The 12,569-nt window shown below is 52.6% G+C and overlaps 2 non-coding genes across 2 annotated transcripts; both read right to left on the reverse strand.

Moving 5' to 3' along the window:
- Nucleotides 1–7,313: 7,313 nt before the first annotated feature.
- LOC112066633 (small nucleolar RNA U2-30) lies at nt 7,314–7,389 on the reverse strand. The gene has a single exon (XR_002892777.1). It is a non-coding gene; the product is annotated as a small nucleolar RNA U2-30 (small nucleolar RNA).
- Nucleotides 7,390–7,586: 197 nt separating this feature from the next.
- LOC112066635 (small nucleolar RNA U2-19) lies at nt 7,587–7,665 on the reverse strand. The gene has a single exon (XR_002892779.1). It is a non-coding gene; the product is annotated as a small nucleolar RNA U2-19 (small nucleolar RNA).
- Between the last annotated feature and the right edge of the window lie 4,904 nt (nt 7,666–12,569).

Below are 12,569 nucleotides of genomic sequence, written 5' to 3' on the forward strand. Positions count from 1 at the left end.
TCTGCACCAGTGTGCAGAGCTGCGGCGCTCCTTGTCTCGGGGAAAAGCCATGTTCCCTCCGCCTATCCTGGCCTTGGTCACCCAGGGCACCAAGAAGAGAGATGCTGCCCAGAGGGCTACACAGACCCGGCACCTCTGGCGTTGTGCACGCCGCGTGGGAGGCATGTCAGACGTCCCTCTTATTTTTATTTTCCACTTTTGACATTGTCCTTCAGTTCCTCCTCCACGCTCCCCATTAAGCTGTTAAATCACTCCATTTATTTAGTGCGAGTGTTTCTGAGAGCTCATTTTTATCTTGGTGAAAACCAGGCTTGCTCATGGGCATATAATGAAATTGCATAAATATACCCTTAGCTTGGAATCTAATTTATTTTTCCTGTTCATTATGGGGTAGAAGGCCATTATGAAATGTATAACTTTTTTTTTCCAGTGCTGGAATTGAAAGGCTGGGGCTTGGGCTCTTTTTATTCTGATGATTTCGTCCTGATTCAATTTAAAGCTGGTTAGAGCTCAAATACTGGAGCGTAATTGACAAAGATCAGTGTGGGTTGTAATGCTAATGTTGCGTCTGCGGCTTCCTCAGCTCGCAACTCGACACGACGGACAGCGGGTTAAGCAGCGATTCCATCAGGATACCTGGGCCTGCAGAGCCTCCTGGGCCTCAAGGAGAGGGCCGAGGACTTTCCTGTGGCTAGCGGTCACATTCTCCGCTTTGGGCAAGGGTGGGCTAGTGGCACACTCTGGAATAGGAGGGCTGGGGACACGTCTGACCTTAAATCCAGAAGGCTTAGAAATCCCTTCAACAACATCTGCCCGGGCTTCCCTGGTGGCGCAGTGGTTGAGAGTCCGCCTGCCGATGCAGGGGACGCGGGTTCGTGCTCCGGTCCGGGAAGATCCCACGTGCCGCAGAGCAGCTGGGCCCGTGAGCCATGGCCGCTGAGCCTGCGTGTCCGGAGGCTGCGCTCCGCAACGGGAGAGGCTACAACAGTGAGAGGCCCTTGCGGGAGAGGCTACAACAGTGAGAGGCCCGCGTACCACAAAAAAAAAAAAAAAAAAAAGAACATCTGCCCAACCTCCGCTTGTACACGTGAGGAGTTTGAGCAGCCTGCAAGCTGGCCAAGGTTGCCCTGGCTCCAGACTCCCCGTCCTCAGCCCTGGGTCTCCTCGCCCTGACAGCAAGTGAATAATGTGGAACGAGATGCAAATATAGCCTTTGGAAGCAAAGGCTTAGGCCACTCTGTATGAGGTTCATGCATTGTGTGTTCAGTGCTGGGAGAGGGGGCACAGAAGGCGGACCTGGAGGATAGAGCAGGTTCCAAGATGCCCACCATGGCTAAGAAGTTGGGGGGCGTGACCCAGCAAAGCAACTGGCCGGAAGCTGAATGCCACACACCTTGAAGAGGGGCACCATCCTCCCTCCAGGGCATGCCTGGTCCTCTGTTAATTGGCTTCCCCCAGTTTGCTGACTGTTTTCTGTGCACCCAGCACTGCTGGGCTTGGGCACAGAATGGGAGAGGCACAGATGCTGCCCTAGGAGACTTGATGTGACATCCTGACTCTCAAATAAGAGCCGTGACGAGCATCAGTGCGAGCAAGTCAGAGGATGCTCTTTTGGAGGGTGACGAGTGATGATCAAAACATGTGAGTGCGTGTGTGTGTGCGTGTGCGTGCGTGTGATCACTGGGAGAAAAAAATATCGTCATGGCTATGACAGGTTTTCACGGGGAGCTAGAAGAAATGGATTTAAATTAGAGTTGCAGAGATCTTCCTTTTCCCTCCCCCTGTAACTAGGGTTGCTAGATAAAACCCAGGATGCCCAGTGAAATTTGAATTTCAGATGAAAAACGAAGAATTTTTTTGTGCAAGTATGTGCCAAATATTGCATGGGACATACTTATATTTATATATTTTTAAATGATGTTTATCTGAAATTCAAACTTATCCAAGTATCCAGTGTTTTTATTTGCTAAATCTGGCAGCCCCACCTATAACAGCAGGGGAGATAGAAAGGCTTTATTTCGAAATCATTTCCATAGTCATTTAAAAAATGCAGTCACATGAGTTATAAAAGTCATTATTTATTTATTGTATTAGGTCTTCCAAGACAGAAGTGTCTAAAGTGAGACGATTAGTCTCCTTTGTTCCTCCCCAGATCCAGCTCTCCAGGGTGACTTCTGACTTCTGCTAACAGTTGGAAATGTCCCCTCCCCAAATCTCCCCTTTGCGCATACTGACCCACCCATGTGCACATGCTATGTATTTTCCCGGTACTTTTTGCTTTTTTGGAGAAAATCCCAAAGGTAGAATTATTGGGCCCAAGGGCATATATATCTTAAATTTTAATAACTACAGCTGGATTGCTTTACAAAGTTGAAAGTATTTACAGATCTCTCCACACCATGTGAGAATCCTTTATCCTACATCCATACCAGTATCAGTTATTATTATTTCTTAAAATGCTTGCCAGTCTAAGGTACAAAATACCATTTTAACTTACATTTCCTCAACTTTAGGAAGGTTCATTATCTTTTTCTGTGTTTATTGTTCATTTGCATTTGACTTCTGTGAACTGTCTGTTCATGTGCTTTGTCTATGTTTCCATGGAGTCTTTTTTCTTTATTCGTTCCAGGGTGCTCTTTACATATGGGCCACTCTCAGACTTTGACTATTACATGCAGTCTTGGAGTTGCTTCTGGACCAGCTGTGTTAAACCATCACCTGATCTCGAAGCCTTAGACCTGAGCGTCTCATGGTGGTGGCCTTCTGGGTCTAATGACAATGGTAGACCTCCAGCCCCACATGGGTGCCTAAGGTCTGCTGATCTTTTTGTCTGAAACTCCTGGGTTTAAAGGAACCATGTGTGGCTCGAGAGCCTCAGTTAGTGCTTCACTGCCCTGGTGCTGCCCCAAAGACAGCTGGCAGCCCTGGATGGCTTTCAAAACCCCACTCCCCCTTTATTATCCTGCTTTCTCTGCATGCACAGGAGGCTCTGCTCCAGAGGAGGGAACTGGGCATTGGGAGAAAGCACTGAGGGTGTCCTGCTCTGATCGTGGGCATCTCCTCAACAGCCACATTCACCATGTAACTCCACAGGGAGGCATCTCAGGGGCTGCAAGGTGGAAGGGGGAAAGACGGGAAGTCTCCACTTCCCCCAGTCCACTTCAGCCATTAACTCATTCATTCATTCATTCATTCATTCATTCAACAAGACTTTGTCAAGCTCCAGGTATACACACAGACCTGACCCTGCTGTCAGGGAGCTGTCAGCCTCTGGGAGAGAAGTCATCACACGATCATACAGATTTTATCAACAGACTGGCTGGGACCAGCTCTTCTTCCATCTGTCTCCCACGTTGGGGGCCCCATAGCCCGACCTCGGGTCGGGGGCTGTCCCCATCCCCACCCCACACCCTCAGCCAGGATCCAGAGTCCCTGAAACTTCCCTCTCCAGCACTCTCAGCCTTATGCCCACAGCACCCTGTGCATGTTTGGGGAGAAGCATCTCCTTGGGGCATTTGCGGTCAGTTCTGTGTCTTACTTTAGGAGAGTCAGTGGCCAGTGGGGCTGGCTCAGCTGGGGTGTGCACGGATGCACGCCCATGACAGGTGGGCCCTTGAAGCTACCAGGAGACTTGGAGAGGCAGGGTGGGTGGGGGTGGGCCTGCTGCCATGCTCCACTTGTTCAAAGGTCTGTCGTGGTGGAGGAGGAAGTAGGTTTGTCCCTTTGTGTTCAAAGGCAGAAAAAGGATGTGTGGGTGTAAGCTCTAGGGAGACAGAATTTGGTTCTGTCTGAGAGATGCGAGCATTAGCGGGACTCAGGAGGCTGTGAGGACTCTGCCCTGGGGCACTGGAGCAGAGGCTGGCTGGCATGTGGGTGATGGAGGGGTGTGGGGAGACCACCCTGGCACTGGTGTAAGCGCCTGTCCACCCTTCACCTGCCAGGAGAGACCTACTCTGTGCGCTGCTTTGTGTCCCCATACGTTCAAGTCCTAATTCCGGGGGCCTGTGAATGAGATCTTATTTGGAAAATAGGTCTTTGTAGATTTAATCAAGTTAAGATGAGGTCATACTGGGGTAGGGTGGGCCCTAAATCCAGAGACTGCTGTCCTTATAAGAAGAGGAGAGGACATATGAAGACAGACAGCCACGTAAGGGTGGAGGCAGGGATTGGAGTGATGCAGCACAAGCCATTCCAGAGCGCATAGCGCTGCCGACACCTTGGTTTCGGGCTTTTGGCCTCCAGAGCTGTTCAAGAATAAAATTGGTGTTGTTTTAAGCCGCTTAGTTTGTTACGGCGGCCCTAGGAGACAAATACATCTGCCAAGCAGGTCAATGTCCTACCTTCTGGGTCCCTTAGAGGATGGAGAAGACAACAGGGGACTCTCTGTGCAAAGTGCTAGGCCGGGTGCGGCCCCAGGAGCCCACGGCTGGCTCCTCTTAGAGTCTTTGATGCCTCATTCAGCAGGAAGAAGCCAATGGCTGGCAGCCCGAGAGTCAAGGGAAGCCTGGCTTGTCCATCTGTCCATCAGCACAATGGCGCACCTTTGACAGAACTGATGTGGCCACAAGCGCATGCTTATTGAACTACACTTAAGCAGGGCCCCTCGGCTGGCAAATTTACAGGATGTGGTGGTGCATTTTACTGGAACGCACATGTATGTTACTGGTGTTGCCAGGACTATGTGGCACAAGACAAGGGTGTGAGTTGGGTGGTGATTAGTATAATGGGGATTCTGGGGTCAGACTGTCAGGCCAAGGGGATGGTAACTTTTCCTCCCTGTCCCCCTGTGGGGTCTCTTAATTCTAGCCGTGAATGGAGGTGGGAAGGGCGAGGAGAGAGAGTCTCTTGGTGCGTAGGAAGCTGTGGAGGGAGGCACTGTGCAGACGGACCTGCAGCGGCTACCATTCACTGGCAGAGGGGCTGGGCTCTGCACGGAGGAAACCAGCCCCTTCCCCAGGGGCTGGCTCGTGACTGGGGGCTCAGCTGCTCCCAGTAGAAGAGGGGCCCCTCCCACTGCCTGGCGGACCCACTGTCCGTGTGGACTCTTCCAACTCTGCTCAGCCAGTGGCCCCACAAATGCAAATCCTGCAGGCCTCCCAGGGCCCTGGCACAGGCCATTCCTGCGTTGGAATGGTCATCCCCACCCAGGCGACTTTGTCTTTGGGAGTTGGCCATCCTGTCTTGCCCTGTGCCCCCCAGAATGTGGCCTGGCCAGGCCCTCTGGCCATGCAGCTGACCTGTGAGCCCAGGAACCCCAGAGGGGTAGCTGGGCCATTTTCTACCCTCTGGATCACCTGTGGGCCCAAACGTTGGGGTGAGTGCTCTGGGGGCTGAGCGAGAGGGTAAAAGTATAGTGAGAGTGTAGACAGCCGGCTCCCGGTGACATGTCCAGAGAGCAGGCAGGGAAGAGCCTTGCTGGGGAGAGGGCCCCACAGGCTGACCAGCTCCCAGGGGCATCTGGGCCCTCCCCCTTCTTCTTACTGACCTGGGCTTGGTGCAGTTGTCCATCCTCCCACTGCCTCGGGCAGGGCTGGGGAGAGTGAGACCCACCCTGACCTCAGGGCTGAGCACGTGGTCTGTGGGAGATCCTGTGCTCTTAGCCGAGACTGGTTCTGGCTAATGAGACAAGAGCAGGTATCTTCCAGCAGGGAGGGTCAGCTTCCGTGCACAGTTCTTGGCTTCTAAGAGAGGCCTCAGGACGTTGTTATGGATCTACCGCAGCCACCCTGCTTCCAGCCTGATGGGAGGGTGCAGAGCGGGCAGGGGGCAGAACCTGTGTCCTTGTGACGCAGAGAGGTGCTGAATCACCCAGCCCTGCGCCAGCGTGGCCTGGACTTCCCGTCGTGTAGCATCACTCTAGGCACCAGGAGGCCTACATATCAGCCCCTGAAGCTGTGTCTCCCAGGGCCACCAGCACGCTGAGTCCCTGAGCCCTGTTCTCCCTGGGTTCAGCCTCTAGGGAGCCACTTGTTAAAGTGGCTCCCACCTGGAAAGAGATCCTAGCTTTATTTCATACGTGACAGGTTGGCATTTCCCTAAAGCAGCTTCCCTAAAGTGCACAGAAAAGATAAGCAATAAACCAGAAGCCACCGGTGCTTGGCGCCCATGATGCTTTACGAGCTCAGATTTGGGTCACAGTGAATCTAAGGCTGGCACAGCTTACGACCAGTCACCCTCGGCTCTGCTCCTGGACAATCTCGTCCTTGGATTTTCAGCCAAGCTGCGGGGACCAGCGGTAGGAATAGCTGCTTGCTGGTCCTGAGGCCGGACCTGGGGGGTGGTTCTCAGCCCCTCCAGCACCCGGGCTCATCCTGCTCTGGTGAGGGCCCGAGTCTGTGCAGAACTGCTCTCAGTGCCCCAACCCCTGGTCCCTGGAGAGGAACCCCGTGTTTTTGGCCCCAGGATTTCTCCTGACCCTGCAGGAGCCCTCTTTGTCCTTCTTGGAGTTGGCCCTGGCTGTGACCCCTACAAGCCCGCTGGTGTTCTCCGTTCATTTCCCCCTGTTCCGTTGGGCTCACGGCGGGAGAAGAAGGCCACAAACACGGTGAGACCATTGTGGGAAGGAGCCCGGGAGCTCTGCCTGAGCCTCGTCCGTGAGCAGCCCTGTTGGGCCGTCCCCAAGCTCTTTGCACTTCATCTGTCGTCACCGTGAAACAGCAGACCCAGCCCGAGCTCCCATTTCATATTTGAGGGACACACCTCTTTCTGGCAGAGCAGCTGTGAGTCCTGGATTCAGGTTCCTCACTCCTCCCACCTCTGTATGTGCCCCTGGTGGGTCTCTCCTTGGGGAGTGGCTTGACAAAGTCCAGATGACTGCAATCTTACCGTCCCCAAACTACCCTACACATCTTATCTGAGGTCTTAGCCTACTTTGGCTGCCACGACAGAATACCACAGACTAGGTGGCTTAAGCAGCAGAAATTTATTCCTCACGGTTCTGGAGGCTGGAAGTCTGAGCTCAAGATGTGGTGTGGTCAGGTTCTGGTCAGGGCCCTCTTCCTGGCTTGCAGACTGCTGCCTTCTTGCTGTCCTCACATGGTGGGGAGAGGGCTCTGGTGTTTCTTCCTATTAGGACACTAATCCCATCACGAGGCCCCAACCCTCATGGCCTCCTCTAACCCTGATCACCTTCCAAAGGCTCGACCTCCAAATACCATCACATTGAGGGTTAGGGCTTCAACATATGAATTTTGTGGGGACACAATCATTTAGTCCATTAAACCTGCAGTAAGAGGAAATCAAGTCAGCCCTTCAGAACTATGATGTTGTTTATTTCTGAAGATGTCACCAGCCAAGGGGAGCACCCCCTACTTTGAGCTCAGATCAAGTGTAGAAATGTTCATAGTTATAGTTATAAAGGTCAGTAGCAAAACCTTTTCATCGTTGCTCAGAACTGATTACCTTTCATACACATACATCCCCACCCCAAGCTAACTCATCCATCAACAAATCCTCGGATATCCACCATTGCCTTTATACACACACACACACACACACACACACACACACACACACAGACACAGACACAGACACGCACAACCCTAGACATAACCCCTTATTGTTTTAAATTACTCTCTACTTTTGCTTCTCAGAACTATAGAGATCACGCATAGGTAGACTAGAAGGTTTTTAGATGCTCAGGTCTGGCTGTTTTCATCATTGGTCCATTTCAGTAAGAGAAGATCTCAGAGAAGGGGGCTCTCTTTTGAGTGTCATGTCTTTAAGTCAGCTTTGGTTTTTTTTAATACTGTAGAATTTGGACTAAAGAGGAAAATAACTTTAAAAAATCATATTTTTCTGTAACTGTAGAGCTGATTTGTTGACAAAGGTCATTTTCCTATTTAATGCTTAATTGCAGTGTTCTGTATTATAAAATTTTCCTCTCCTGTCTTTTAGTATCCTTTGGCTAATTCAGCTGTTTAAAAATGATGTTGTGGAAGAATACTTAGTGATTTGTTATGAGACATAGTTAAATGGAAAAAAGTTACAAAATGGAATGTACAGTATGATCCCACTTGGTACCAAAATATATATTCTATGCATAGGAAAGTCTGGGAGGGTATATATGCTCAAAATGTTAACAGGAGTTATTTCGGGGTAGTGTGATTGTGGGTTATTTTAAATTTTCTTCTTTTTGCATATGTGTAGTTTCTAAATTTTCTGCAGTGAATATGTATCACTTTTATAATAAGGACACAATTATAACTACAGACCTTGCCAAAGGCTGCTCAGACTCCCTGACCACAGGGGGCTGAGGTCGCCCCTCCTGTGCTGTACAGCTCCCATGCTCAGCCCCAGGGTGCCTTAGGGGCCACACACCAAAACCTTCCCTCCCGCACTCCTGGGACTCTGGACTGTGCAGAGCTGATGCTGGTTTTCCCTAGTATTGAAGGGACCTGGAGACCCCTCCCTGACAGGTGGGTTTATCACCACCCTCCTTGATGGGCCTCTAGTTCTCCATTCTACCCATGCCAGCCAATGGGTGTGCTGGGGGCATGGCCGGGTGAGTCCAGGGACATGGCCAGGGCGTGGCCTTAGGAGGATGTCTGAGGCCTGAAACCCCCATTGCTGGAAGAGGGTGCTGTCCCATCCCTAGGGTGATCCTGTGAGAAAAACAAAGGGCAGAGGCTGCGTGGTAGAGAAGCTCAAACCCCAGCTCCCCCACCAGCTAGCTCGTGGTCGACTCTCTGAGCCTCAGCTTCCTTAACCTACAAAATGAGGGTGATGCTGTGAAAATGAGTTGAAATACGAGGGTCAAGTACCTTGGATGGGGCTTGAAACAGGACAGGTGCTGAGCACATATGCATCCTTTTTCTGTCCTTTAAGGAATGTATAATCCAGCTGGGGACATGCCCACCCTGGTATAAACCAGTGAAGTCCACTGGGAGAGCTTCTGCATGTCAGTGGACATTCAGCTCCAGATTGCTCGGAGTTAGTTCAACAGCAGTCACCCATTCTTTAACACACATGCGTGCGTGTACATACACGTTTTGTTTTTTTCTTGTTTTGGGGGGGTATTTTTTTGTGGTACGTGGGACTCTCACTGTTGTGGCCTCTCCCGTTGCGGAGCACAGGCTCCGGACGCGCAGGCTCAGCGGCCATGGCTCACGGGTCCAGCCGCTCTGCGGCATGTGGGATCTTCCCAGACCAGGGCACGAACCCATGTCCCCTGCATCGGCAGGCGGACTCTCAACCACTGCGCCACCAGGGAAGCCCATACACGTTTTTAATAGTCGCCTGACAGAAGAAATCATGGAGCAGGAACTGGTCCCTGTGGCCTTGCTTGTGTCCTCGGAGTCTCCTGTGCAGGTGATTCAACAGTAGCTACCCCTGGACAGGGCATCAGTCATGCTCTCCAGCATCATCGAGACAGGGCACAGAGGCCAGAGCCCCAGGATTACTCCTGGCTGGTCTGTCCTGGAGAGCGGCTACAGGAGCAGGGGGAGGCTCCCTACTTTGAAGGCGCGGGCCTCTGTCACTGGCCTATATCACCTTCCTCTCCTCTGACCTCCCAAATGTAGTCTTCTGCCCGGTCCGCTGACCTTGGATCTGTCCCCTTCTGTCCATCTCCTCGGCCACCAGCACCATTGTCCGCTTTCCTGCCTGCAGCCTTGATGCTTCTGTCCTGCAGAGAGGCGTCTTCCCGCACTGCAGGTCTGCTCATGCTGGCCCCTGCCTCACCCGCTCTGTGCTGGCCAGAGGCTCTGCACGGTCCAGCCCGGCTTTGCTGCAGGCCACCCCAGCCTGCCTTTAGGGCCATCATGTGGTGGATGTTACAACAGGGAAACTGAGTCTGCCCTCCCCCTCCCTCCCCCACTCCTGTGCAGTTCTCATGCAGATCTATCACACAGCAGAGGACACCTTGTGATGTCCTGGCGAAGCAGGTGAGAGGTGTGAGGGTGCTTCTGGTGATACCTCCCTACGAGAAATCAGATGAAGGCTAAAGAAACGCTGAGGAGGGCGCTGTGCCGTCTGCCCCGCTTCCTGGAAACCTGAGCCCTGACACAGCAAAATCTGGGCATGAGTATGCAGATCACAAGAGGACCCTCTCTGGCTGCAGCCCCCTCTTGAACTGGTGTTTGCTTGAGCCCATTGCTGGTGAGCATGTCTGTGTATGTGGAGGGAGAGCTGATCGGCGAGCAGCTGGCCAGGAGAGAAGTGTTTCTGAGATGGAGGTGAATCACTGCGAACATGATTGGATTTACGAAAATTGGTTTGACACAAACTTTCAGGAATCCATCTGCGCTCTATGAGAGGTAGAGCTATTCCCTTTTCTAGATTCCCAGGAAGCTTATGTTCTGGGGAAACTGGGTGTATTTGCTGCCAAAAGAGGCTCTATTTTTAGCCAAATGTGAGAAAGGAAAGGGGAGCCCAGAGGTGGGGGCCGAGGTGCCCTGGGTGGGGACATGCTGGTGGGAATAGTGGTGAAAGGAGCAGCCCTTGGGCTGGGGATTGGGACCCAGCCTCAGAGTCTCTGCTACCTTTTTCCTTTTGGGAAAGACGTTCCCTTCTGCAAGCACCTCCGTGGGCTGGGATGTGATGGTGCAGCCATGAGTGGATCTTTCTGTCTCCTCCCGCTACCCATGCACTAAGATGAATACCAAAAGCTACCAGCCATCACGCGTTCTAAATTTACAGGGTACTTGTCCTTCACTGGTTGCTTAAAAGTGAAGCTGCCTTAGATGACGAGGATGCTAAAGCTGGAGGAGCATGGCAACTGCCAGCTTCCTGGGCCCCACCTGCTGGCCTCGGCCACCCTCCTCTGAGCGCTGCGACCTCCTCACCCCACCTGGAACCTCCTTGGCAGGGCTGCGATCAGAGGCCACGGGGGAGGGTGGGCTTGCAGCAGGAGCCCCTCCCCTGAATGCAGGCGCAGTCTGTGTGGGGACTGAGAGGTAGGGTCTGGGGACTTGGCAACGACACTGATGTTTCTCTGTGCTGCACCTTCCAGGGGGGAGCCTGCTGTTCTCTTTTCTTCACTGCCAGAACTGGCCAAGTCCTCGGTCTGGTGGAGCCCCTGGACTGCAGGGGCAACGCTCCAAGAGAGCTTGGGGGGCACAAGCAGGCACTAGAATGCCACCACCAGCATCCACCACCAACCCCAAGCTGCTTAGAGTCCACCGCTGAAAACAGACCCTCTTAAAATGCACATGCCCTTGGAGGAGCTGCCCCCCGAGCCCCCGGAGGCCCATCATCTGTGCTCCTTCAGTGCTCTGCACACACCTTATGGTTCTGTAATGATGATCCATATGGGCTTTATCACGGTTCCCGCAGCCCTGCTGTGGGCACCCTGAGGGCTGGGACAGAGTCTCATTGTCTCTGAAGCCCCGGGGCCTACACAGGCCAGCACCCAAGGGTAGAGTGAGTGAGTGAACTGGGGGCAGACTACCACCCGCCCTGGTTTCTCCTGGTCTGGCTTGTAGGGCTGGCTTGCCTCTTGGCGCTGAATTTCACGGACGGATTTCATCACAACCTCAAAATAAAAGACTGTCAGCTGAGCCCCAGGTGAGCAATCCCTGGGCATGGGCTGAGGCACGAAGATGGAGATGGCAGGATTCTGGCCCATATGCATCTCATACACTCGTGGGGGGCTGGCAGGTGTTTATTCACAGAGGACCGAGGGCCAAGGCGATGAGAGAGGGTGAGGAACACGGCTTTTTCAGTAAGTCAGCCCCTCACCATCCCTGAAACACACATGCAAAGACTCATGGCAACTCTCCATGGCAGGAAGGGCTGCTGGCCTCCTAGATGCGCAAGCCCAGAGGGAGGAGGCCCAGAGGCCTGGGATGCCTGGACCCTTGCAGATGCCCGGGCTGGGGGGAGGTTGGGTGTGTGTGGGCAGGAGAATGATGTGGGATTCAGACAGTGGATCTAGGCAGGCTCAGTGGATGGGGCCGTTGGACTCCAGGGCCAAGAAGCCCTCAGAACAGGGCCCCCTGGCTGGGTGTGAACCAGTCACCCTTGTGAGCTGGCTGGACAATCAATTGTAGATGAAAGTTTCTCCTTAGGTTTGATTTTTGTCCTAAAAATGTTCTGGCCACTTGGGTTTTTATCTTTATTCTGGAATTCTCTTAGTTTGGGCTTCCTGTCCTGAATCACATCAGAAATACTCTACCACTTCACGGCATGTTCCGTTCTCTGAAAACACAGTTTACTTCCAGGTAACAGTGCAGGTGCCTGACCCTAGCTTGGCCTCTCCAAAGGTCACAGAGTGCCTTCGCTTTGCCAGAACTGAGGTTTTCCCCCAGGGCAGGTAAGAGGAGAACACTGCTGGTGTTTCCTCTTTCCATGGGGGGGGGTTCATTTTTGTCTTTGCATCCCATTAAAAATCCCCCATCCAGGCTTTGTGTAAGTTCAAACCAGCTCTCATAGAATTGAAATGCTCTGGAGCAGGGCTCTGCAAACTTGTTCTGTCATTGGCCAGGTAGTCAGTATTTTAGGGCCAGACGGTCTCTGTCACAACAACTTAACTTGGCCGTCGGCGTGAAAGCCACCTTAGATAATGTGTAAGTGAACGAACGTGACTGTGTTCCAATAACTTTGTTTATAAAACAGGTGGCGAGCTGGGT

Source organism: Physeter macrocephalus, chromosome 14, assembly GCF_002837175.3.
Source record: "Physeter macrocephalus isolate SW-GA chromosome 14, ASM283717v5, whole genome shotgun sequence".
NCBI classification, from domain to species: Eukaryota; Metazoa; Chordata; class Mammalia; order Artiodactyla; family Physeteridae; genus Physeter; species Physeter macrocephalus.